Source organism: Rhinoderma darwinii, chromosome 1 (assembly GCF_050947455.1).
Source record: "Rhinoderma darwinii isolate aRhiDar2 chromosome 1, aRhiDar2.hap1, whole genome shotgun sequence".
Classification (NCBI taxonomy): domain Eukaryota; kingdom Metazoa; phylum Chordata; class Amphibia; order Anura; family Rhinodermatidae; genus Rhinoderma; species Rhinoderma darwinii.
The window spans coordinates 340,504,970-340,529,474 of record NC_134687.1 but is presented as its reverse complement, the minus strand read 5'-3'; the positions used below and the strand labels follow the sequence as shown (position 1 = coordinate 340,529,474).

General features: G+C 42.6%; 1 protein-coding gene across 6 annotated transcripts in view; it reads left to right on the top strand.

Moving 5' to 3' along the window:
- The window catches only part of SLC24A2 (solute carrier family 24 member 2), a 300,950-nt gene that overhangs the window by 252,652 nt on the left and 23,793 nt on the right, over positions 1-24,505 (top strand). The window lies entirely within an intron of this gene.

The window sequence follows — 24,505 nt, the reverse complement described above, 5'->3', positions numbered from 1 at the left end:
ACGTACTGCAAGAGAATCTCAGATTAAAGGACTGAATATCATTATCTCAAGAACACTGCTCATCACACAGAGTAATATTCTTAAACTATCATTATAACTGCTGAGCTAACCAATGCACAAAGACATAAAATCATTATAGGTAAAAAAAAACTATATATATATATATTATATATTCAGATACATCACTGCAATTAGTGGAAAAAAATAAAAAAAAGTGTACAAATAAGTGTTGTGCACAATGGACCAATCATGGCTGAATGATATAATAACTATATTTGACACTATGTGAGGGATATATATATATATATATATATATTTTTATTTTTTTTTATTTTTTATAAGTAACGTGCACTGTGATTCTCCTGGATTTCAAATAAACATTACATATAGTACATACATTATTTAGCATGTGACCTCCTATTCACTGCTGACCAAAAGTGAATGTGATTAAACAAAACCCTCATTGTAGAAGCATAATATTATTAGATACTCTTCTGGAAATATATTGTAATATAAATTGCTTTGTAAATAATACAGTGAAACACCCATTACCATTTTTCTTATTACAGGTGTAGGGCCCTCTTAACATTGCGTCATGGTCTTCTGTTTGAGGACTTCCGACATATACCTCCGACGGAAGGCTGCAACGTTTCCCACTGTATAGCATACAGTGGGATACTTATCAGCTGGGCAATGACATCAGTAGCTCTGTGACGTTAGGAGCTTTCCAATGGCCGGAGTCCCCAGACAAATGAAGCAGCAGAAATCGCTCTTCCCATAGATTACGGCCTTGGGGAAGCTCCTGATGTCACTGTCCATGTATAAACAGTGACATCAGGAGCTTCCCCAGGCCAGAGTCCCCGTGTAGAGCGATTCCTGATTCTCTGCTCGTGGACTCCGGCCCTGGGGAAGCTCCGGACGTCACTGTTTATATATGGACAGTGACTTTAGGAGCTTCCCCAGAGCCCCGAGGCAAAGGAAGCATCAGGAATCACTCTGCCCGAGGACTCCGGGGGAAGCCCCATGTCACTTTCTATATATAGACAGTGTCATCAGGAGTTTCCCCAGGCCGGAGTTCCTGGGTAGAGCGGTTGTGCAGGATCCTCCAGCAACATTAATGTCCATATATTATACTTATTTATGTCACTGGAGCTTCCTCACATATACATTAAGCGTATACCTGTGACAGATGCCTAACAGTGGCATCTGTCACCCATAGGCCCCATGTTAAAAACGAACATATAACGCAAGGTATGTTTCTTAGCGGGAACACTCAGGATGGAATAGCGTATTCTACTATGCAATTCCATCCTTAACTGGTGGGATTAAGCGGGATTATATGTGCGTCTCTGCTCTTCCGGAGTTTCCTTTGTCCCCTCCCCTTTTCCCCCCTGTGATTGGTTCTTTTTGGGGATAGACATGTATATATATATATATATATACACGACATGTTTGTTTTATACTATATATTTATGGCCTGATGAAGACGCATGTCCTGCGTCAAAACGCGTAGCCTGTATTTCATTTCATCCATTAAACAAGTTTATTATAGTAGCGCCTAGCAAATTTGGTCCTATTTTTCCTTCCTTTTTTACACTAATGGCACCAGTCACATGAACACCGGGAGCAATAGAGACAGCTGCGCGGCCGCTGCCTCTATTCCTATACACAGCGTTCAATGAGCGCTGTGTACAAGTAATCAGAGAAGACAGAAGCAGAGAAAGCTGCTTCTATCCTCTCCTCAGGGTCCCCGGCAGTCACTGACAGCTGGAGACCCGACATTCAGATCGTTCGGGCAGCAAGTTAAAACCCGAGCCGTAAAAAGTCTATGGCTCGGGTTTTAAGGACCCTGACCGCTGGCCGTAAAAACACAGCCAGCGGTCGGGAACCAATTAAGGGGTTAAAAAAGGTATACAAACATATACCAACCGGACAGAGGTGAAAAAGACACTCTTGTGGCTAATGTCAGGCTAATGGAGCTTTTCCGATGCACGGTAAACATAATTTATAAATATGATGGGAAGAGGGCCTAAGTAATAATATCGTTAATATTTTAAATAATTTTAAAATAAGGAGAAAAAGTAGCACATTGGTTAAAAAGGTTTTCCCACAAAACAGATGTATCCCATATCCACATGTCCATATCCATCTGGCTGCATTAAAAACACACCAAAAAAATGTGAACAAAAACACCATGAAAAACACATAAAATTGCAACAAAACGCTGTGTGTAAAACCATCCTTAAAATTTATTTTATTGAGACTAATAAAGTCAAAACTAGTCTTTATTTCCATTGTTTTATTTCTTTCTATGACTATTTAATTTTTTTATTTATTACATAGTGCAAACTAAATTTCAGTGGAACCCCATTTGAGAGAAAACTATTTCTCCAAGTGCTTTCCAATTTCCAATTTCTATCTTGCGGTAGAAGTTTTTGTATCACTATAAGGCTGGGTTCACACGACCTATTTTCAGACGTAATGGAGGCGTTTCACGCCTCGAATTACATCTGAAAAAACTGCTCCAATACGTCGGCAAACATCTACCCATTACTTTCAATGGGCTTTACGATGTTCTGTGTCGACGACCTGTCATTTTACGCGTCGCTGTCAAAAGACGGCGCGTAAAATTACAGCCTTGTCAAAAGAAGTGCAGGACACTTCTTGGGACGTAATTGGAGCCATTTTTCATTGACTCCAATGAAGAATGCTAATGCTAATGTGCAGTACATATATACAGCACCAGAAAAAAGCTCAGTACATATATACAGCACCAGAACAAAGCTCAGTACATATATACAGCACCAGAACAAAGCTCAGTACAAATATACAGCACCAGAACAAAGTTCAGTACATAAGTACAACACAAGAACCAAGCTCAGTACATAAATACAACACCAGAACAAAGCTCAGTACATAAATACAGCACCAGAACCAATCTCAGTACATAAATACAACACAAGAACCAAGCTCAGTACATATATACAACACCAGAACCAAGCTCAGTACATATATACAACACCAGAACAAAGCTCAGTACATATATACAACACCAGAACCAAGCTCAATACATAAATACAGCACCAGAACAAATCTCAGTACATAAATACAGCACCAGAACAAAGCTCAGTACATATATACAGCACCAAAACAAATCTCAGTAAATATATACAACACCAAAACCAAGCTTAGTACCTAAATACAACACCAGAACTAAGTTCAGTACATATATATACAGCACCAGAACGAAGTAAAGAACATATATACAGCACCAGAACAAAGCTCAGTACATAAATACAACACCAGAACAAAGCTCAGTACATATGTACAGCACCAGAACAAAGCTCAGTACATATATACAACACCAGAACAAGGCTCAGTGTATATATACTAGTCTTTCTCAATTAATTAGAACATCATTAAAAGTTAATTGATTTCAGTAATTCAATTCAAAAAGTGTCTCTCATATATTACATAGATTCATTACACACAGAGGGATCTATTTCCAGCATTTATTTCTTGTAATGTTGATGATTATGGTAACAGTTAATGAAAACCCAAAATTTAAGTCACTCAGAAAATGAGAATATTATATGAGCCCAATTTCACAAAAAATATTTTTAATACCGAAATGTTGTCCTACTAAAAAGTCTGTCCAGTATCTGCCCTCAATACTTGGTCGGTGCTCCTTTTGCATGAATTACTGCATCAATGGTGTGGCATGGAGGCGATCAGCCTGTGGCACCGCTGAGGTGTTATAGAAGCCCAGGTTGTATGATAGCGGCCTTCAGCTCGTCATTGTTGGGTCTGGTGTCTCTCATGTTCCTCTTGACAATACCCAATAGATTCTCTGTTGGGTTTAGGTCAGGTGAGTTTGCTGGCCAATCAAGCGCAGTGATACTGTGGTTATTACACCAGCTATTGGTACTTTTGGCAGTGTGGGCAGGTGCCAAGTCCTGCTGGAAAATGAAATTCGCATCTCCATAAAGCTTGTCAGCAGAGGGAAGCATGAAATGCTGGAAAATGTCCTGCTAGACGCTGCGCTAACTCTGGACTTGATATAACACAGTGGACCAAAACCAGCAGATGACATGGCCCCCAAACCATCACTGACTGTGGAAACGTCACACTGGACCGCAAGACACTTGGATTGACGCCTCTCCACTCTCCCTCCAGACTCTGGTACTGGGATTTCCAAATGAAATGCAAAATGTACTTTGTGAAGTTTCCACAGTCAGTGATGAAGCAACCTGGGCTTCTATAACAGCTCAGCAGTGCCACAGGCTGATCGCCTCCATGCCACGCCGCATTGATAACACCTCAGCAGTGCCACAGGCTGATTGCCTCCATGCCACGCCATTAATGCAGTAATTCATGCAGAGTCGGAGCCCCGACCAAGTATTGAGGGCATATGCTGCACATACTTTTCAGTAGGACAACATTTCGGTATTAAAAATCATATAATTTTTTAAATTGGGCTTATATATAATATTCTAATTTTCTGGGTTTTCATTAACTGTTCCCATAATCATCAACATTAAAATAAAAAAATGATGGAAACAGATCCCTCTGTGTGTAATGAATCTATAGAATATATGAGAGACACGTTTTGAATTGAATTATATATGTACTGAGCTTGGTTCTGGTGCTGTATTTATTTACTGAGCTTGGTTCTGGTGGGTATATATGTACTAAGCTTGGTTCTGATGCTGTATTTAAGTACTGAGCTTTGTTCTGGCATTGTATTTATGTACTGAGCTTGGTTCTGGAGTTGTATATATGCACTGAGTTTGGTTCTGGTATTCTATATGTGTATGAGTTTGGTTCTATTGCTGGATATATGTACTGAGTTTGGTTCTGGAGTTGTATATATATGTTCTGAGCTTTTCTTTGGTGCTGCATATATGTATTGAGCTTGGTTGTTATGATGAATATAACTCCAGAACCAAGCTCAGTACATATGTATTGTGACAACTTGGGGTAAATTTAACTCACAGGATCGCCATCTCCCGGGTGAGATGGTTGACACATATAGAAAGTTCACTCCAACTCCTTGAATAAAAGGTTTAAACCAGCCGCAGCTAGCTTTATTGTCTTCACCACAGCAATCAGTGTTACAACAATAAACATACAAAATAAACCCTAGGCCGTCCAGCCTCTAACTAACACATTCAGTGTCCCTCACTACGAGACACTGAACCTTGTGCCCAGTACCTCAAAACATAGGCAGCTTTACCTTACACGTTGGTGACTCTCACAGGCTAGCATGCCTGTCTTCCCCAGACTGAGAGCCCCTTACACGTTGGTGACTCTCACAGGCTAGCATGCCTGTCTTCCCCAGACTGAGAGCCCTGTGTGAACTGCACACACCTGAATTAAAGAGCCGTCTCAGGTGAAGCCTAACTATGCTCATCAGACAGCCCAAGACATGGACTGTCTGTATGGAGTGAAAGCCGCCCTTCTTCTTCACACTCCAGCAAACCAGGCCCTATTCCGGGTTTTACACCCAAGCAACAGCAGAGAAAACCCTCTCTGCTGTACATGTTCCCTGGTTGCTTGAAACTGGACAGTTTCTGCACTGTCGAGTAGCTGCACTACTACAATATACAGCACCAGAACAAAGCTCGGTACATATATACAGCACCAGTACAAATACAGCTCAGTACAGAGATAATTTGCAAATTTAGTTTAACCCCTGCCATATAAGTTTGTATGGCATAAAACTACAGCTCCCAGTATAGCCAGAACGATGGTAAGGATATGCTGGGAGTTGCTGTTTCACAAAAAAGAACGATACACACATCATCTCGCTGCAGATCATACAATGACTACAGTACTGAGCAGTCACAGGGAGAATAAACATTTACATTTAGTGACTCACCAGTGACGACTTCTCAGATTCTAGTCGATCTTTTTACTTTTCTATCTGGTCCAGAACTCTATAATGCCTCATGGCCATGACCCATTTCTGCGGAAATGGGTACATTTGCTGCTCAGATGTCTTCGGAAGCTCCCTTTTTCAACATTTCTGCACCTATAAACGAAGAGCAAATTCTTATGGTACCACACTCTATGCCCCAAAATCTAATAGTATCATACACTGTGTCCCCGAATATAATAGTACATACACTGTGCCCCTGAATAAAATTGTGTCAAGCACTGTAAAGTAATGCACCACACACAGTGCCCCCTGTAGATAGTGCACCTCATAGAGCCCTCTGTAGATAGTGCTCCCAGTAGAGCCCTCTGTAGATAGTGCTTCCAGTGGAGCCCTCTATAGATAGTTCTCCCCATAGAGCCCTCTATAGATAGTTCTCCCCATAGAGCCCTCTGTAGGTAGTAGCGTTCCCTGTAGATAGTGCCCCCTGTAGCGTTCCCTGCAGACAGGGCCCCCTGTAGCGTTCCCTGCAGACAGGGCCCCCTGTAGCGTTCCCTGCAGACAGGGCCCCCTGTAGCATTCACTGTAGCGTTCCCTGTATAGTGCCCCCTGTAGCGTTCCTGTATAGTGCCCCCTGTAGCGTTCTCTGTAAAGTGCCCCCTGTAGCGTTCCCTGTATAGTGCCCCCTGTAGATAGGTCCCCTTGTGGCTCTCCCTGTGGATAGAGCCCCCTGTGGCGTTCCCTGTAGATAGAGCCCCCTGTGGCGTTCCCTGTAGATAGAGCCCCCTGTGGCGTTCCCTGTAGATAGAGCCCCCTGTGGCGTTCCCTGTAGATAGAGCCCCCTGTGGCGTTCCCTGTAGATAGATCCCCCTGTGGCATTCCCTGTAGATAGAACCACCTGTGGCGGTCCCTGTAGATAGAGCCCCCTGTGGTGGCCCTTGTAGATAGAGCCCCCTGTGGCGGTCCCTGTAGATAGGGCCCCATGTGGCGTTCCCTGTAGCTCAGGCTCTATCTAAGGCAACGCCACATGGGGCCCTATATACAGGGAACGCCACATGGGGCCCTATCTACAGTGACCACCACAGGGGCACAGGGGGCTCTATCTACAGGGAATGCCACAGTTGTCTCTATCTACAGGCAACGCCACAAGGGGCTCTATCTACAGGAAACGCCACAGGGGGCCCTATCTACAGGGAACGCCACATGGGGCCCTATGTGGCATTACCCTGTAGATAGGGCCACCTGTGGCGTTCCTTGTAGATAAGGGCCCCCTGATGCATTCCCTGTAGATAAGGGCCACTATATAGTCCCCTGTAGTTAGTTCCCTACATAGTCTTCTGTAGCTCTCGTTCCCTGTATAGTCCCCTATAGGGACATACTAAAAAGAATGAAGAAAAAGAATGAACAATATTCAATATTAGTAATGGGCGAAAATATAGAAAAATATATAATGAGTTTTTTATGTTTCGAAAACATGGAATGGACAGATTTTCATTGTAGTTAATGAGAAAATAAAAACATATTCCATAGAAACAGATGCGTAATTATTTTCCTCTGCTTGATAGACTTGGAATGAAAATGATCTACGTGTAGTTTATAGTGGAATGAACACATATTCCATAGCACAGGAAAATAATAATAAAATAATCTGTTTCTATGGAATATGTGTTCATTCCACTATAAACTGCACAAATATCCTGTTCATTCCAGGTCTATGAAGCACAGGAATTTCCAAAGGCGTCTGTTTATATGGAATTTGTAGTTGAGCAAATAAACACAAAGAAAATCTGTTTATGCCATGTCTACCAAACATAAATTCATTATGCCATTTTTTATATTTTCTTTCCATTAGTAAAAATGTTCATTCTTTTTCTTCATTCTTTTTAGTATGACCCTGCCCTTTAGGCCCACAGTAGAAGGAAAAAAAACAAATTTTCTTACCTGTCCCGTTGCCGCGCCATCCTCCAGCGACGTCAGTCCTCCTCCATCGGAACGATGCAGCGGCACGATGACGTCATCACCATCGCGTCGACTGCATCATCACTAGAGCACCGAATGGCGAGGCATCATGTACCTCGCCAGGGCATCGCTAGTCAACTCAATTGTATCCGCGTCCTAAGGACGTCGATACAATTGAGTGCAGGGGACCGGACCGGTTCCGGCTTCCCGCTTCAACCGGTTCTGCGAACTGGCTGTCATTTTAACAACCGGTTTGGGAGAACTGGGGCGAACCGGCCGGATCCCACCCCTGTCAGTAACCCTTTATCATAGTCAAATTTATATTTATAAAGAAACTTATCATTTAAGCTAGGTTTACATAATTTTTGGGAGATCAGAATAGCAAAAGGAATATTAGAGCGCAATTCAAGGAAGAGTGGGAACATTCATTAATATTTCCTTAAGGCCTGGTGCCCACGTAGCTTAAACGCTGCAGAATTTCCACAACGGAATTCTGTGTGGAAATTCCGCAGCATTTACAGTAGCAGCAAAGTGAATGAGATTTAGAAAATCTCATGCCCACGCTGCAGAAAAAAACGCACAAAAGTTGTGCAGAAAGTGTTCTGTGGTGCGTTTTTCAATTCTGCAGCATGTCAATTTATGCTGCGTGTTCTGTGCGAAGATGCTGCGTGTTTGGCCCATAAACTTCAATGGGGAGCAGAAATTCTGCAACAGATTTATGTTGTTGCGGTTTTTACATAGTTTACGCAGCGGAAACGCAGTAAAATCCACTGGAAATCCGCAGGTGCACATATACTTTGCTATAACCAATGTTTATAAGGGTATGTTCACACGGCCAAATTTCAGACGTATACGAGGCGTTTTTTGCCTCGTTTTACGTCTGGAAATACGTCTCAAATACGTCGGCAAACATCTGCCCATTCATTTGAATGGGTTTCCCGACGTACTGTGCAGACGACCTGTTATTTACGCGTCGTCGTTTGACAGCTGTCAAACGACGACGCGTAAAAATACAGCCTCGTCAAAAGAAGTGCAGGACACTTCTTTGGACGTTTTTGGAGCTGTTTTCTCATAGACTCCAATGAAAACAGCTCCAAAAACGGACGTAAAAAACGCCGCGAAAACGGCGCGAAAAACGCCGCGAAAAATGTGAGTTGGTAAAAAAACTTCTGAAAAGCAGGGTCTGTTTTCCCTTGAAAACAGCTCTGGATTTTCAGACGTTTTTGTTGACTACGTGTGAACATACCCTTAGGGTATGTTCACACGGCCTATTTACGGACGTAATTCGGGCGTTTTTGCCCCGAATTACGTCTGAAAATAGCGCCTCAATAGCGCTGACAAACATCTGCCCATTGAAAGCAATGGGCAGACGTTTGTCTGTTCACACGAGGCGTATATTTACGCGCCGCTGTCAAATGACGGCGCGTAAATAGACGCCCGCGTAGAAGAAGTGACCTGTCACTTCTTTGGTCGTAATTGGAGCCGCTATTCATTGACTCCAATGAATAGCAGCGCTAATTACGGCCGTAATGGACGCGGCGTTCAAGCGCCTGCACATGCCGGTACGGCTGAAATTACGGGGATGTTTTCAGGCTGAAACATCCCCGTAATTTCAGCCGTTACGGACCCCCGCCGTGTGAACATACCCTAACACTAAATCCGCAGGTAAAACCGCTGCGGGAAAAACGAAGTGTTTCCACGGCAATACGAGCAGAAAAAATGCACTATGTGGTGCGGATTTCTGTGGCAGATTTACCAGCGTTTTACTAGAGATTCTGCTGCAGATTTTCTGTTGCAGAAAATCTGCAGCGTATCCTGTGTATGGGAACATACCCTTAGGCCGGGTTCCCACGTAGCGTAAACGCTGCGGAATTTCCGCAATGGAATTGCGTGCGGAAATTCCGCAGTGTTTAAAGTAGCAGCAAAGTGGGTGAGATATTGTGAATCTCATGACCACGCTGCGGAAAAAGAACGCAGCATAAGGCCGGGTTCCCACGGGATGGATGCGCTGCATAAAAATTACGGATGAAAATTCCGCTACGGAGGAAAGCCGTTCATACTTACCCCCTCCCTCCTCTGACGTCCGCTCCGGCCTCCCTGGATGACGTTTCAGGCCATGTGACGCTGCAGCCTGTGATTGGCTGCAGCGGTCACATGGGATGCAACATCATCCCAGGAGGCCAGTTTTTTTTATTTTCCGTTGCGGGTTTTCCATATTGAATTCAATGGGGATGCAAAACCTGCAACAGAAAGCCAAGCGTTGCTTTTGCGGCGTATTCGCAGGGTTTACACTGCAAACATCGCAACGCTGGGAAAAAAAATCATACTTACTCAGAACACCCTCCTCCTTCCTCCAGTCTAGCCTCTTGGGATGACATTGCATCCCATGTGACCGCTGCAGCCAGTCACAGACTGAAGCGTCACATGGCCTGCAACGTCATCCAGTAAGGCCGGAGCAGAAGTCAGAGGAGGGAGGGGGTAAGTGTTCGGCTTTCTTCCGCAGTGGAATTTCTGTCTGAAAAAAAATCACACTTTTTCGGATGGAATGTCCTGCGGGTTCCAGGTCGGACATGCTGTGTGATTTTTACGCAGTGTATCCGTCCCGTGGGAACCCAGCCTTAGAAATGTTTTCTCTCTCCTCTGAGTTGCTTTCTGAGCTTCCTTTTTGTCTAAATAATGTGTGGGTGAACGGATCTCCCGAACGTGATGTAAACCTAGTATTACTCATCTCTCCTCGAGAGCATTGGATTACTGTTACTCACTGATGAAGTCAGTCCTGCGGCCTATTTAAAGGGGGATCTGGCCGGACAGTGTTGCCTGCAGATTAAGGTAGATCCTTGTGCTCTATTGTATTGTTCCTGACCCTAATGTTGATCCTGAGCTTGACCCTGACATGGCTTTGTTATTTTATCCTGTTTCGCCCCTTGGATTTGTCACCTGTTACCTAGTGATTTACTCCTGGTTTTGACCCCTAGCCTATCCTCTGACTACTTTCTTACCTCGTCCACTGGCTTGTCAAATCTTGACCACTATCCCGGTGATGACCCTTGGCTTTGTTCCTGACTATGCTTTAGCTTACCTCAGCACACCTGCTGCCAACTAGTGATTACCAAGTGGTAAATTCCATGCTGCCTCATGGGGGTTAAGGGTAAAGATTGAGAAAATTCCTTAGACTCTGCACCAAAGATTAGCCTGCACTAAATTAATTGCGGCACAAAAGATGCACTTCTCCAGTTTAAAAGAACTTGCCTTATCATTAAAAAACTGGATGCAAACATGTGATGTGAACAGAGCCTTAGAGACATTGTTTAATTGAAGACTCTCAAGAGTATACATCGTTCAGCCATTATGTTAAAACCACTGACAGGTGAAGTGAATAAAATAGAATATCTCGTTACAATGGCACCTGCCAAGGGGAGGACATATTAGGCAGCAAGTTAAGGGGGGATTCACACGAACGTGTATTGGGTCCGTGCGGGCCGCGTGGTTTTCACGCGCCACGCACAGACCAATACAAGTCTATGGGGCAGTACAGACAGTCTCTGCTTTTTGCGCAGCGTTTGTCAGCTGCGCAAAAAGCGCGACATGCTCAATATCTCCGCGTATTTCGCTCATCACGCACCCATTGAAGTCAATGGGTGCGTGAAAACCACGCAGGTCGCACGGAAGCACTTCCGTGCGAACCGACTGAAACAGCGCACCAGCTGTCAAAAGGATGAATGTAAACAGAAAAGCACCACGTGCTTTTCTGTTTCCAAACATCCAAACGGAGTGTCTTTGAGATGAGCGAACCCGGACAACCGAACCGAACTTCACCGGGTTCGGCCGAACTCGTTTTGGCCAAACCCGGCAAAAAAATTTCCGGTACGCGACGTTCAGAGATAGTCACTGTCCAGGGTGCTGAAAGAGTTAAACTGTTTCAGCACCATGGACAGTGACTTCCGATCCCAATATACATGAACCTGTAAAAAAAAAAACGAAGTTCTGACTTACCGATAACTCCCGGCTTCTTCCTCCAGTCTGACCTCCCGGGATGACAATTCAGTCCAAGTGACAGCTCCAGCCAATCACAGGCCAAGCACAGGCTGCAGCGGTCACATGGACTGCCGCGTCATCCAGGGAGGTGGGGCCCGATGTCAAGAGAGGCGCGTCACCAAGGACGCGTCACCAAGGCAACGGCCGGGAGGGAAGTTCTCGGTAAGTACGAACTTTTTCTTTTTTTTTTAACAGGTTTCGCGATATTGTGTTCGGCATTCACTGTCGAGGGTGCTGAAAGAGTTACTGCCGATCAGTTAGCTCTTTCAGCACCTTGGACAGTGACGGACGTCGACTAGCCTCATCTCTATGATGGCGGCTGCGCGAAAATCACGCAGCCGCGCATCATACACGGATGACACACGCAGCTGTCAAGTGTTTTTTGCGCGCGCAAAACGCCGCATTTTTTGCGCGCGCAAAAACGCAACGTTCGTCTGAATCCGCCCTAACAGTCAGTTCTTGGAAGCAGGAAAAATTGTCAAGCGTAAGCATCTGAGCGACTTTTACAAGGGCCAAATTGTGATAGCTAGACGATTGGATCGAAGCAATTCCAAAACAGTAGGTCTTGTGGGGAGTTAATAGTATGGAGTGGTTAGTATTTACCAAAAGTGGTCCAAGGAACCAGCAACGGGATCATGGACGCCCAAGACTCATTGCAGCGCCTGGAGAGTGAAGGCTAACCCATCTGGTCCGATCCCACAGAAGAGCTACTGTAGCACAAATTGCTGAAAAAGTTATTGCTGGCTATGATAAAAAGTGCCAGAACACATACAGCATTGCAGTTTGCTGCAGACTGGTCAGGGTGCCCACCAACCATGGAGCAATTAAACCCTTAACGACATGTCACGTACTAATAGGTGACAGTCGTTACGGGGAAGTATTGAGCGGACTCACAGCCTGAGTGCGGTCCATACTCAGCGGGTGACGGCTGTTTAATATAGCCGACACCTCACTGCAATGGGCAGAATCCAAGATCAATTTAATTCCGCCCGTTCAACACCTTAAATTGCGACTGCGGCATTTAAATGGTTAGAAATATGGGGGCGCCCCGACATGACGCGATTGAAGGCCCCCAGGTCTGCCATCTTTGTACTCCTTTGAAGTCCTGCCTCTGGTAAGGGAATATCTGAGGTTTGCTCTAACAGCTGCATGTACATTTTAAATTAACAATAGAGAAATTCATTTGTTTGTGCATTCTGCTTAAAAAATATATATATTTAAAGGGGTTTTCCCCACAATGGACATTTATCACTTATGCACAGGATAGGTGAGAAATTTATGGTCACTGAGGGCGCCACCACTAAGACCCCCTCTGATCTCTAGAATGGCGGTCCCGACCCCTGTTCCTCCTCACTGTACGAACACAGTGAGGAGTATTTTGAATGGAACTGTGGTTGTGCATGTGCGCTGCTGCTCCTTTCAATGTCTATGGGTCTGATGGACACAGTTAAGTGTAGCGCTTGGTTTGTTTCTGTCGGCCACATAGACATTGAATGGAGCGTCAGCGAACATGAGCGAACGCCACTCCACTCAAAATGATCGCAGGAAGGAGGATCCCCATTCTAAAGATTGGTAAAGGTCCTAGTGGGACCCCCAGCGATTATACATTTACCACCTATCGGGTGTCCATTGTGGTAAAACCACCTTTAAATTAAAGTGGTTGTCCACTACCGGACAACTGATGACCTAACCACAGGATAAGTCATCAGTGTATGATCGTTGCGCGTCCAAAATCCGGACCCCGCATCGATCAACTGCTCCATCTGCCTCAGGGCACTGGACGTCCATGCCGGCAGATGGCGATGGTCATTGGCAACGGTCATGGAATAGCGGCCGAGCTGCAGTTACGGAGCCAACTGCTTCCGGCTCCGTACACCGCATACTGTGCAATAACATCCGGTGCCCGCAGGCAGCCAGAGCAGCTGATCGGTGCGGGGTAAGGGTGTCAGACCGGCACCGATCATAAACTGATGACTTTAATGGTGGATAAATCATCAGTTGTCCGGTAGTGGACAACCCCTTTAAGTGCTAAAATTTATGTACTGAAAAATTCTACAAAACAGAACACCCCAAAACACAAAAAACAAAACAAGACTCTAAACGGCAACGTCAATAAAAAAAAATAAGAACCGTATGGCTCTTGGAATGCAGTGAAGCAAAAACTGAGGAATATGCTGCGTCCTCAAGGCCAAAATGATATGCTAAGTGTACTGTTTAAATGTTTCTGATTCTGTATTTTACGACCAAATGTAGAAGACATTAGGACATCCACGTTTAATTGCTTTGTGCAATCTCTGATTGAGACCGTTTTTTTAGTTTATAAGTCACCACATCTGAAACATCTGTGCAAACTGGAGGTTCACAGCTTTCAATTCTGGCAATATTCCACTAAACAGTGTTACACTTCTGTTTAACCTTCATATATAATTAAACAAACTGAGGAGGCAGAAGGGAACGGACAGATGTCATTCTGTAATACTATGGGGGAGGGTGTTGATGAATTTTACTGAAAGTCCTTAGATTAGTTATTAAACAAAGAAAATACCGGATTACCGTATGCATATTATATGAGGACATGCTTATAGTATTGTTTCTCGTTGCCTACAGATGATAGGACTACAACTGCTGATTACACATCTATACATCTACATTTCTAATTGGGTTCTCTGGGATTTTATAAATATCAGGCCGGGACTACATACAGACTTGCTGTAATGTGGCAGCTACTGTATAGCATCAATTGTTTCGGGACAGCTGAAGCATTTATTTTGGTCTAAACTCATGTGTCTCTCTCTAATGCACAAAGATATTGCACAAAATGGTCATAATAGTAAGATACTGCACACAGGATAATATAAACATTGATGTCACTGTATAGTGTTTATGTGCACAGTAACGTCACAGTAGTGAAATAATGTGCACAGTAATGTCACAATAGTGGGATCATGTGCACAGGGTTGTCAGAGTACAGGGATAGTTCACACAGTGATGTCACAATGCCAGGATAATCTACTCAGTGACGTTACAGCACAGGAATTATATAAACAATGATGTCATAGTAAAGAGATAATGCACATAGTGATGTCACAGCACAAGAATATTGCACAGCCACACAGTGATGTCACAGCACTGGAAAAAAAATAATGATTTTGCTGTGCAGATATAATGCACATGTTGCAGAAGAGGGACAATGAAGACAGCAGGGGCGCAACAAGCAATTATGAGGCAAAGTAATCCTTAGAATAGGGCACCATTCATTTTTCACTCCCTCCTTCCATAATCCACAGCCCCTTACCCATGAGGACCCTCTTAATTGTTGGACTCCATAGCAGTTGCTGGGCCTGCTTCCCTGATAGTTATGCCCATGCATGACAGTCAGGCTGTCAGGAGTCAGTTCATAAAGTTATCAATCAAACCACAAAAGTAAGGCATACGAGCAGAAAACTAGCGCATTTCTGTTACAGCTGCAAAACCCGATCTGACCGTGGGTCTGAAGACCTAAACTAACAGCATCACAGGGACTTGAAGCACTATCACATAAACATAATATGTAAATCCAGTTATATAAAAAAGAAAACACTTTTAGTGCAGGACTTAGCAATATAATAATTTCATTAGACTGGAGGTAGACTTTAAACACGGTGACTGGTATTTTAAATTCAAGCAAAGTAGTTTGAATCTTCATTGAGTTATTTTATGTGCTCATGTTTTGATTGGCCAAGATGAGTCCTGCTGAGTTATTTTTTTATTCAAAGATTTTGTACACCTCTCTGACATGTCTCTGACATGCAGGATCCAGCTAATAACGATCACATCTTAGTCCATGAACTTAGATGTGATCGTTATTGGCTTGATCCTGCGTGTCAGAGACATGCAAGACCAGCTTTCAGCCGGGCCATTAACTATGCTGAACTGACCGTCGCAACTTTGACAGAACGATACAGCTTCTATGCATAATGGATACATAGAAGCTGTATCTTAAAAAGTAAACATTTTTTTAATAAGGTCAGTTTAAAACGTGTTTAAAATCACATAAAAAGTTGATTTATTTAAAAAAAAAATGTTTTCCTTCGAAGGGTGTATAAAGCCTTTAAATGCTCATGCAAACGGCTCAATTAAAGATTTGTGTTGTACAGACCTGTAATACAATACCATTAGACTGCTATAGGCCCATTGTGTACCTCTGCGTCTGTATACATCTATGAGAAAAATTGCTGCGTGCTCCATTTATTAAGTACTCTCTGTAAACATTTTCTGTAACCTAAAAATTATGTTTTAGAGGTGAACATACACTACAATTTTAAATAAAATTGTACAGCAACACAATATTATATTGGGGGTGTACCACATTTTCCGCTCTGAAAACCACATTGTCAGATTGTACTACTCCCAAGGGCCCAATTCCCATTAAGCAGCAATATATGCCATAAACTTCTGATAGATACAGGTTCCATTTCTGGGAATTCTACCTATTGGGTGAATAGAGGTCTCCTTCTCCCTTGTTCGGCATTCCAGAGAGAAGGAGAGGAGGTGGACACAGCAATCACCATAGTAGTTTATGGAAGTTACTGAAACAGCTAAGTTTATATTGTGTTGAAAACTCTCCTCTTCGTATCCCACACTCTGGAGTTCCATACAGGGGGTCAGGGGTTTACTTTTCTCAATATATATGAGGATACTAGAGGGGGAACCCCCATCTATCAGATATTTATGTCATATACTAGTCTCAGCTAGAAATAATCCATTTACAGGAGCCCTTGGGTAAGACTGATTTACTGTGTTTGCCTAGTGCAGGGCGTAAGGTGAGTGGTGCATGACACAAGGATTCAAAGAACCCCAGAGAAATAAAATCCCAGTCATACACTGCCTCCCAATGCCCTCCACTAGACACAACACAGTAACAGTTTTGACTGGAATGCTTCTGCTTAAAATAGAACTCATAAGCCACATAACAGTAGAAGCCACATAATGCCCACCATGACAGTTCCAACCACATAATGCCCCTATAAATGTGCCAGCCACTATTTGCCCCCTTTGACAGAATAAGCTTTACAGTTCTCCTTCATAAGTGTCAGCAACACACTGCCACTCCATTTACAGTGCCAGTCGCATAGTTCCTCCATAACTGTGCCAGCCAGAGAGTGTTCCCCATTACTGCCAGCCACACAGTGCCCCACGTAACATAGCCAGTTACATAGTGCCCCCTATAACAGACCCAGCTACTTGTGAAAAGCCCTCAGAGGACACTTACATGTATCTTCCATGCCCTGCATTGATATTCATCATCATTGTAGAGAATAGAAAACGGAGGTAGAAGACAGCAATGTCTTTCTGTACTTTCGTGAAACAGACAAGCACACAATACGATGGGACCGAGAGTTGTGATCCTCTACATTATATTTTTATATAATTTATCACAGGAACCCCCAAGAAACAAACTAGACACAGATGAGGGCTAAACCTGAAGAAAATAACCTTGTTGCACCACCAAATATTTTTCCAACTATTTAATAAATGTGTGCTATAATAAAATGTACACCAAACTACAAGTTTTTTCTCCTAAATTTGTTTTGTCATTATTTTATTATAGAATTTGACCTTTTTTTAATACTACGTTACAAGCCTAGATAAAATGTGCATATATCCAGGATCACAGTAGTTTCGCATTTTATCTGGCTGATTGCAAGTCATTACAGTTTCTGAGTATTATTTTGATTGCCTCTACACTCACATTGTACTGGGTCATGATGAAGCAATCAGACTCGGTCATAATCAGCTGGATTGTTCTATTTGCATACTCAGCTTAGAGAACAAGTACAAGAGATCAGCACGGATTTATGATCTCACAGGGAACATCAGGGCTACAAAAATATCTATTCCCTACATTGTTCAAGGACACTAAAATTTTAATTCAGCACAGATCTACATTTTACTGTGTTTGAATTATCGGGAAAGCAAATTCAGATTATATACAGTATATATATATATATATATATATATATATATATATATATATATATATATTTATATATATACACTCCTCAACTTTGAAATTGCAACACCAAGAAGGACAAGCCGTATGGTTATGCAAATCGAGGAAGTAGCAGGTGTCACTAAGATCTGCAAATGATAAAAATTTTAAGCACCTAGCTCCAATCTGTGGCATGTGGAAGAGGCATAAAAATCAGATTGAAAGCAAAGTTTTTCAGCCACATGAAACCTCAAAAATCGGATCAAGTTGTGTGGGATGATTGTGCGATGCCTCCTGTTCCTCCACGTGCCAGTTATTGCCACTTGTCGCAAACTGAGAGCGACAGAATCCTTCAACTGGGAGACCTTGGTTTATCACTCTGGCAGATGGATAGGTACCTAGGCCGAAATGTCAGCACTGTTCAACGTTGCGTGTCCCAGATGTTGGGAGGATAACAACGAACGGGAATGACAGCAATATGTGCGCGGATGTGAACCTCTGCACGGATGGATCGTCTAATTAGAAGAGTGGCATGTAGTGATCCATTCTGTACTGCAAGTAAAATTGGACATCACATCCGAAGCCTAGGGCAGCAACCAGTGTCAAAACAAACCATTAGAGGGCGTTTGCACGACATTGGGCTACGAGCCAGACGTTCAGCTACAAGTCTTCCATTCACCACATGCCACCATTCTCAAAGGCTATCATAGTGCACAGCAAGATGTCAATGGAGGCTGGAATGTAGGTCTGTTCTCTTCAAAGATGAGTCCCGCTTTTGTCTCGGATGCAATGATAGCCAGAGAGTGGTATGGAGACTATGTGGGGAACGCCATGAAGAGGCCTTTACAAGGGAATATCATACCAGTCCTATTCCTGGGATTATGGTGTAGGGTGGCATAATGTACGGTAGCCGGACCCCTCTAGTTTTCATTTTAGGTACACTAACAGCTCAGTGTTACATTGATTTGATCGGGGAACCAGTGGTATGGCCATTTCTCCAAAGTGTCCCAGAAGCAGTTTCTCAACAGTACAGCGCCAGGCTACATCTTGCTCGTGCTACTGTGAGCAGCCTGCGTGGCCTAAACGTGCTACCATGGCCTGCAGCGACTTGTCTCCCTTCGAGCACATCTGGGACATCAGTGGTCGGCAATTGCAAAGGGAACTGCCAGCAGCCAATCTTGATAATTTGCATGTCCAAGTGTATTCAGCGTAGCATAACATTGACCAGACAACCATTAATAAGCACATTGATAGCATGCCAAGGTGTGTAAGTGTGTGTATTTCTGCGCGTGGCACTCATGCTCGATACTGAATAAATCAAGATTTTTGTAATATTTTGTTTCCATTTTTTATCATTTGCATATCATTAACATGTCTATCGATCCTGTGATTTCCCCAATTCCAAAACTTTTCCTTCTTGGTGTTGCACTGAGTGTACAATTATTATGCAAGTTGCATTTTTGAGGATTCATTTTATTATTGAACAACTACAGTGCTGTCACATTCAAAGTGTTAAAAATCCCCAAATCTGAATATTTAAGAAAGTAAAAGTGAGATTTTGGCTTTCTTAGGAGAATATCTATGTGTGCATAATTATTGGGCAACTATTAGCGTGCAGAATTATTATGGAACTAAATGAAAAAGGAAAATTTTTCCCATCTCACTTGTTTATTTTCATCTATCAAAGTGAGAATAATAAACGAACAACTCAAAATTTACAAATAAACATTTCTGACATCCCCCCCCCCCAAAAAAGAATCAGTGACCAATATAGCCACCATTTTTTTCAATAGCAGTCATAAGCCCTCCATCCATGGAGTCTGTCAATTTCTTAATCTCTTGACGATCAACTTTTTGTGCAGCAGCAACCACAACCTCCCAGACACTACTCAGAGAGGTGTACTGTTTTCCTTCACCATAAATCTGCCGTTTAAGAAGCCCATAGCAGTACCCCACCTCCACCTTGCTGGTGTCGGAGTCTAAGTGGAGTTCTGTGCCCCTTACTGATCCAGCCACGGGCCCATCCATCTGGTCCACCAAGAGTCACTCTCATCTCATCAGTCCATAAAACCTTTGAAAAACCTTTCTTCAGATATTTCTTGGCCCAGTCTTAACGTTTTAACTTCTGTGTCTTGTTCAGTGGTGGTCGGGTTTCAGGCTTCCTTACCTTAGCCATGTCTCTGAGCACTGAACACTTTGTACTTATGGGCACTCCAGGGAGGTTGCAGTTCAGGAATATGATAGCACTGGAGAATAATGGGTTCCTGGTCGCTTCACATTTGATTTTTCTCAAATCTTTGACAATTAATTTGCATATTTTTTTCTTAACACGTTTCTTCCGACCCTGTTGGCTATTTGCAGCAAAAAGTTTGATGGTTCTGTGATCATGCCCCAATATCTTAGCAATTTCAAGAGTGCTACATCCCTCTGAAAGACTTTTAACAATTTTTTACTTTTCAGAGTCGGTTAAATCTGTTTTCTGGCCCATTTTGCCAAAAGGAAAAAAAGCTGTCTAATAATTCTGCACACCTTGATATAGGGTCTTGATCTCCTTAGGCCACACCCTCCCTCATTACACAAATACACATTACCTGATATGCTTCGTCCAATAAGCAGTCACGTTTATACAGCTTGGAGTTGGAAAATATGCATAAAAATGATGATATGGTCACTTGCTTAATAATTGTATACACTTTGCGTGTATATATATATATATATATATATATATATATATACACACACACACACACATATATATATGTATATATATATATATATATATATATATATATACTCACACTGTTCAAACATAACATTAAAACCACTGACAGTTAATGTGAATAACATTCAATAATTCATTCAATGATTATCTCGTTACAATGGCACCTGTCAATGGGTGGAATATATTAGGCAGCAAGTGAACAGTCAGTTCTTGAATTTGATGTTTTAGAAGCAGAAAAAAATGGGCGTAAGGATTTAAGTGACTTTGACAAGAGTCAAATTGTGATGGCTAGATAATTGGGTCCGGGCATCTCTAAAACGGCAGGTCTTGTGGGGGTTTCCCTATGTGCAGTGGTTAGTACCTACCACAAGAGGCAAACCAAAAGAAAAGACAATCAGTTAACCGGCAACAGGGTCATGGGTGCCCAAGGCTCATTGATGCGCGTGAGGAGTGAATGCGAGCTAGTTTGGTCCAATCCTGCAGAAGAACTACTGGAAATTGCTGGGAAAAAAAGCTGGCTATATTAGAAAGGTGTCCCTAGAGTGCGTTGCTGAAGTGGGCACATGAGCATCAGAACTGGACCATGAGGCAATGGAAGAAGGTGGCCTTATATGATGAATCATCTTTGCTCTTACGTAATGTGGACGGCCGGATGTGCATCACTTACCTGATCCATGGAGACCCCACCTTGCAATTTACAGAACTTAAACGGATCTGCGGCCAACTTCTTGGTGCCAGATAACACAGCACACCTGCAGATGTTTTGTGACGTCCATGCCTTGACGGGTGTTTTGGTGGCACGAATGGGATCTACACAATATTAGGTAGGGGGTTTTAATATTATGACTGAATGGTGTGTGTATGTATATATATATATATATATATATATATATATATATATATATATATATATATATACACTACCGTTCAAAAGTTTAGGGTCACTTAGAAATTTCCTTATTTTTGAAAGAAAAGCACAGTTTTTTTCAATGAAGATGACATTAAATTAATCAGAAATACACTCTATACATTGTTAATGTGGTAAATGACTATTCTAGCTGCAAACGTCTGGTTTTTAATGCATTATCTACATAGGTGTATATAGGCCCATTTCCAGCAACCATCACTCCAGTGTTCTAATGGTACATTGTGTTTGCTAACTGTTTTAGAAGGCTAATGGATGATTAGAAAACACTTGAAAACCCTTGTGCAATTATGTTAGCACCGCTGTAAACAGTTTTGCTGTTTAAAGGAGCTATAAAACTGACCTTCCTTTGAGCTAGTCGAGAATCTGGAGCATTACATTTGTGGGTTCGATTAAACTCTCCAAATTGCTAGAAAAAGAGAGCTTTCATGTGAAACTCGACAGTCTATTCTTGTTCTTAGAAATGAAGGCTATTCCATGCGAGAAATTGCCAAGAAACTGAAGATTTCCTACAATGGTGTGTACTACTCCTTTCAGAGGACAGCCCAAACAGGCTCTAACCAGAGTAGAAAGAGAAGTGGGAGGCCCCGCTGCACAACTGAGCAACAAGACAAGTCCATTAGAGTCTCTAGTTTGAGAAATAGACGCCTCACAGGTCCTCAACTGGCAGCTTCATTAAATAGTACCCGCAAAACGCCAGTGTCAACGTCTACAGTGAAGAGGCGACTCCGGGATGCTGGCCTTCAGGGCAGAGTGGCAAAGAAAAAGCCATATCTGAGACTGGCTAATAAAAGGAAAAGATTAATATGGGCACACAGACATTGGACAGAGGAAGATTGGAAAAAAGTGTTATGGACAGACGAATCGAAGTTTGAGGTGTTTGGATCACACAGAAGAACATTTGTGAGATGCAGAACAACTGAAAAGATGCTGGAAGAGTGCCTGACGCCATCTGTCAAGCATGGTGGAGGTAATGTGATGGTCTGGGGTTGCTTTGGTGCTGGTAAAGTGGGAGATTTGTACAAGGTAAAAGGGATTTTGAATAAGGAAAGCTATCACTCCATTTTACAACCCCATGCCATACCCTGTGGACAGCGCTTGATTGGAGCCAATTTCATCCTACAACAGGACAATGACCCAAAGCACACCTACAAATTATGCAAGAACTATTTAGGGAAGAAGCAGGCAGCTGGTATTCTATCTGTAATGGAGTGGCCAGCGCAGTCACCAGATCTGAACCCCATAGAGCTGTTGTGGGAGCAGCTTGACCGTATGGTACGCAAGAAGTGCCCATCAAGCCAATCCAACTTGTGGGAGGGCCTTCTGGAAGCATGGGGTGAAATTTCTCCCGATTACCTCAGCAAATTAACAGCTAGAATGCCAAAGGTCTGCAATGCTGTAATTTCTGCAAATGGAGCATTCTTTGACGAAAGCAAAGTTTGAAGGAGAAAATTATTATTTCAAATAAAAATCATTATTTCTAACCTTTCCAATGTCTTGACTATATTTTCTAGTCATTTTGCAACTCATTTGATAAATATAAGCGTGAGTTTTCATGGAAAACACAAAATTGTCTGGGTGACCCCAAACTTTTGAACGGTAGTGTATATATATATGTATATACATACACCAGTATATAACAAGGATATTTACTAATAAGCAGCAAATGTAAGTACGAAATCAGAAACAAATGTTGGTTAATTTAGCATAGAGTGGGTAGTGAAATATGTTTATTACTGTATTGGGTCACTGAACATTTTAACAACCAAAATCTAACATTGTAAACCGACATATCTCATTAAAAAGATTTACACATTTCAACACTGCACCAGGTCAGAAGTAGAAAAGCTGAATGGGCCACTGGGATTTAACCAGCACTGCGGACCACTTTGTTCCTGCCATGGGCAGCATACCGTGCTATCCCTGTCCCTTAACACATGGGCCTAAGGTATAGTTGACGACATTATAACAATATTTTAGAGACATTTTCGGCAGGGAAATGCGGGTTATGGCAATATTTATTTTGCGTACCCCATACTACGCTATTGTTTCCTCAAAAAAAACTGAAACTTGACAGAACGGAAACAGACGGGAACCAACTGCAATGGAAGCATTACCATTGATATCAAACGGAAGCTATGGTTTCCGTTTGGCTTTCCGTTCATTGGTTCTTCGAAAGGAAAGGTCGAACAGAACCCATGAACGGATGATACCTGACGCTGATGTGAACGAGGCCCTTAATAAAACTTCTATTGTCTATGAATCATCATTGTGTTATTTTTTATTTAGTTGTTTTATTTATTTGTTTGCAAATATGAGACAAGCAGTAAGCCACGACTCCACAGTGACACAGAGTTGTCCAATACTCGCACTAAAAACATGATATTATCATGGCTGGCGGACGTCTTCAATGGTCACCCTATGGGTGTAATGAGCAGCAGTTCTATTCCTGCACGCTTAGCTATTAAGCAGTAGCTAGGGCAGTTTCTGAGTCAACTGCTGCACAGCTGATTCATCAGTGTAGGTCAGATGACCACACTGATGTGAGTCTATGGCTCATTTAGAGAAAGCGACCTTATTCTTCTGCCTCTCCTTAAGAATCTTTGGTCTCAGATTGCCAGTATCGGTAATAGGATTTACTATGTGTGTTTGCAATGTGCTAGTCTGATTGTGTGTTCCAGTATAATCTAGTGTTGTGTTTTTCCAGCCCTGCCAAAGTTTTTCCTCAGTCTGTGTTTACTTCTGTGATTACTGCTGTTAGTTGGTTAGCTTCATCCTCTTTCATTGTTTTCTTTTCTGCTTGCCTGCTTTCCCTGAGTTTTCGATCGGTTTGAATTGTTTTCCTGGTTCCTAGTGTTTTCCTGGGGCTGTGTTAGAAACAGTGTATGCAGATTAAGGACTTCATTAGGGACAGTGCTTGGGACAGTGAGGATTAGTGGTGTAGTGTTAGGGTCAAAGCTTAGAAACAGATCCAGGGATAAATATGGGGATAGCTAGTTAGGGCTAGCATGTTAT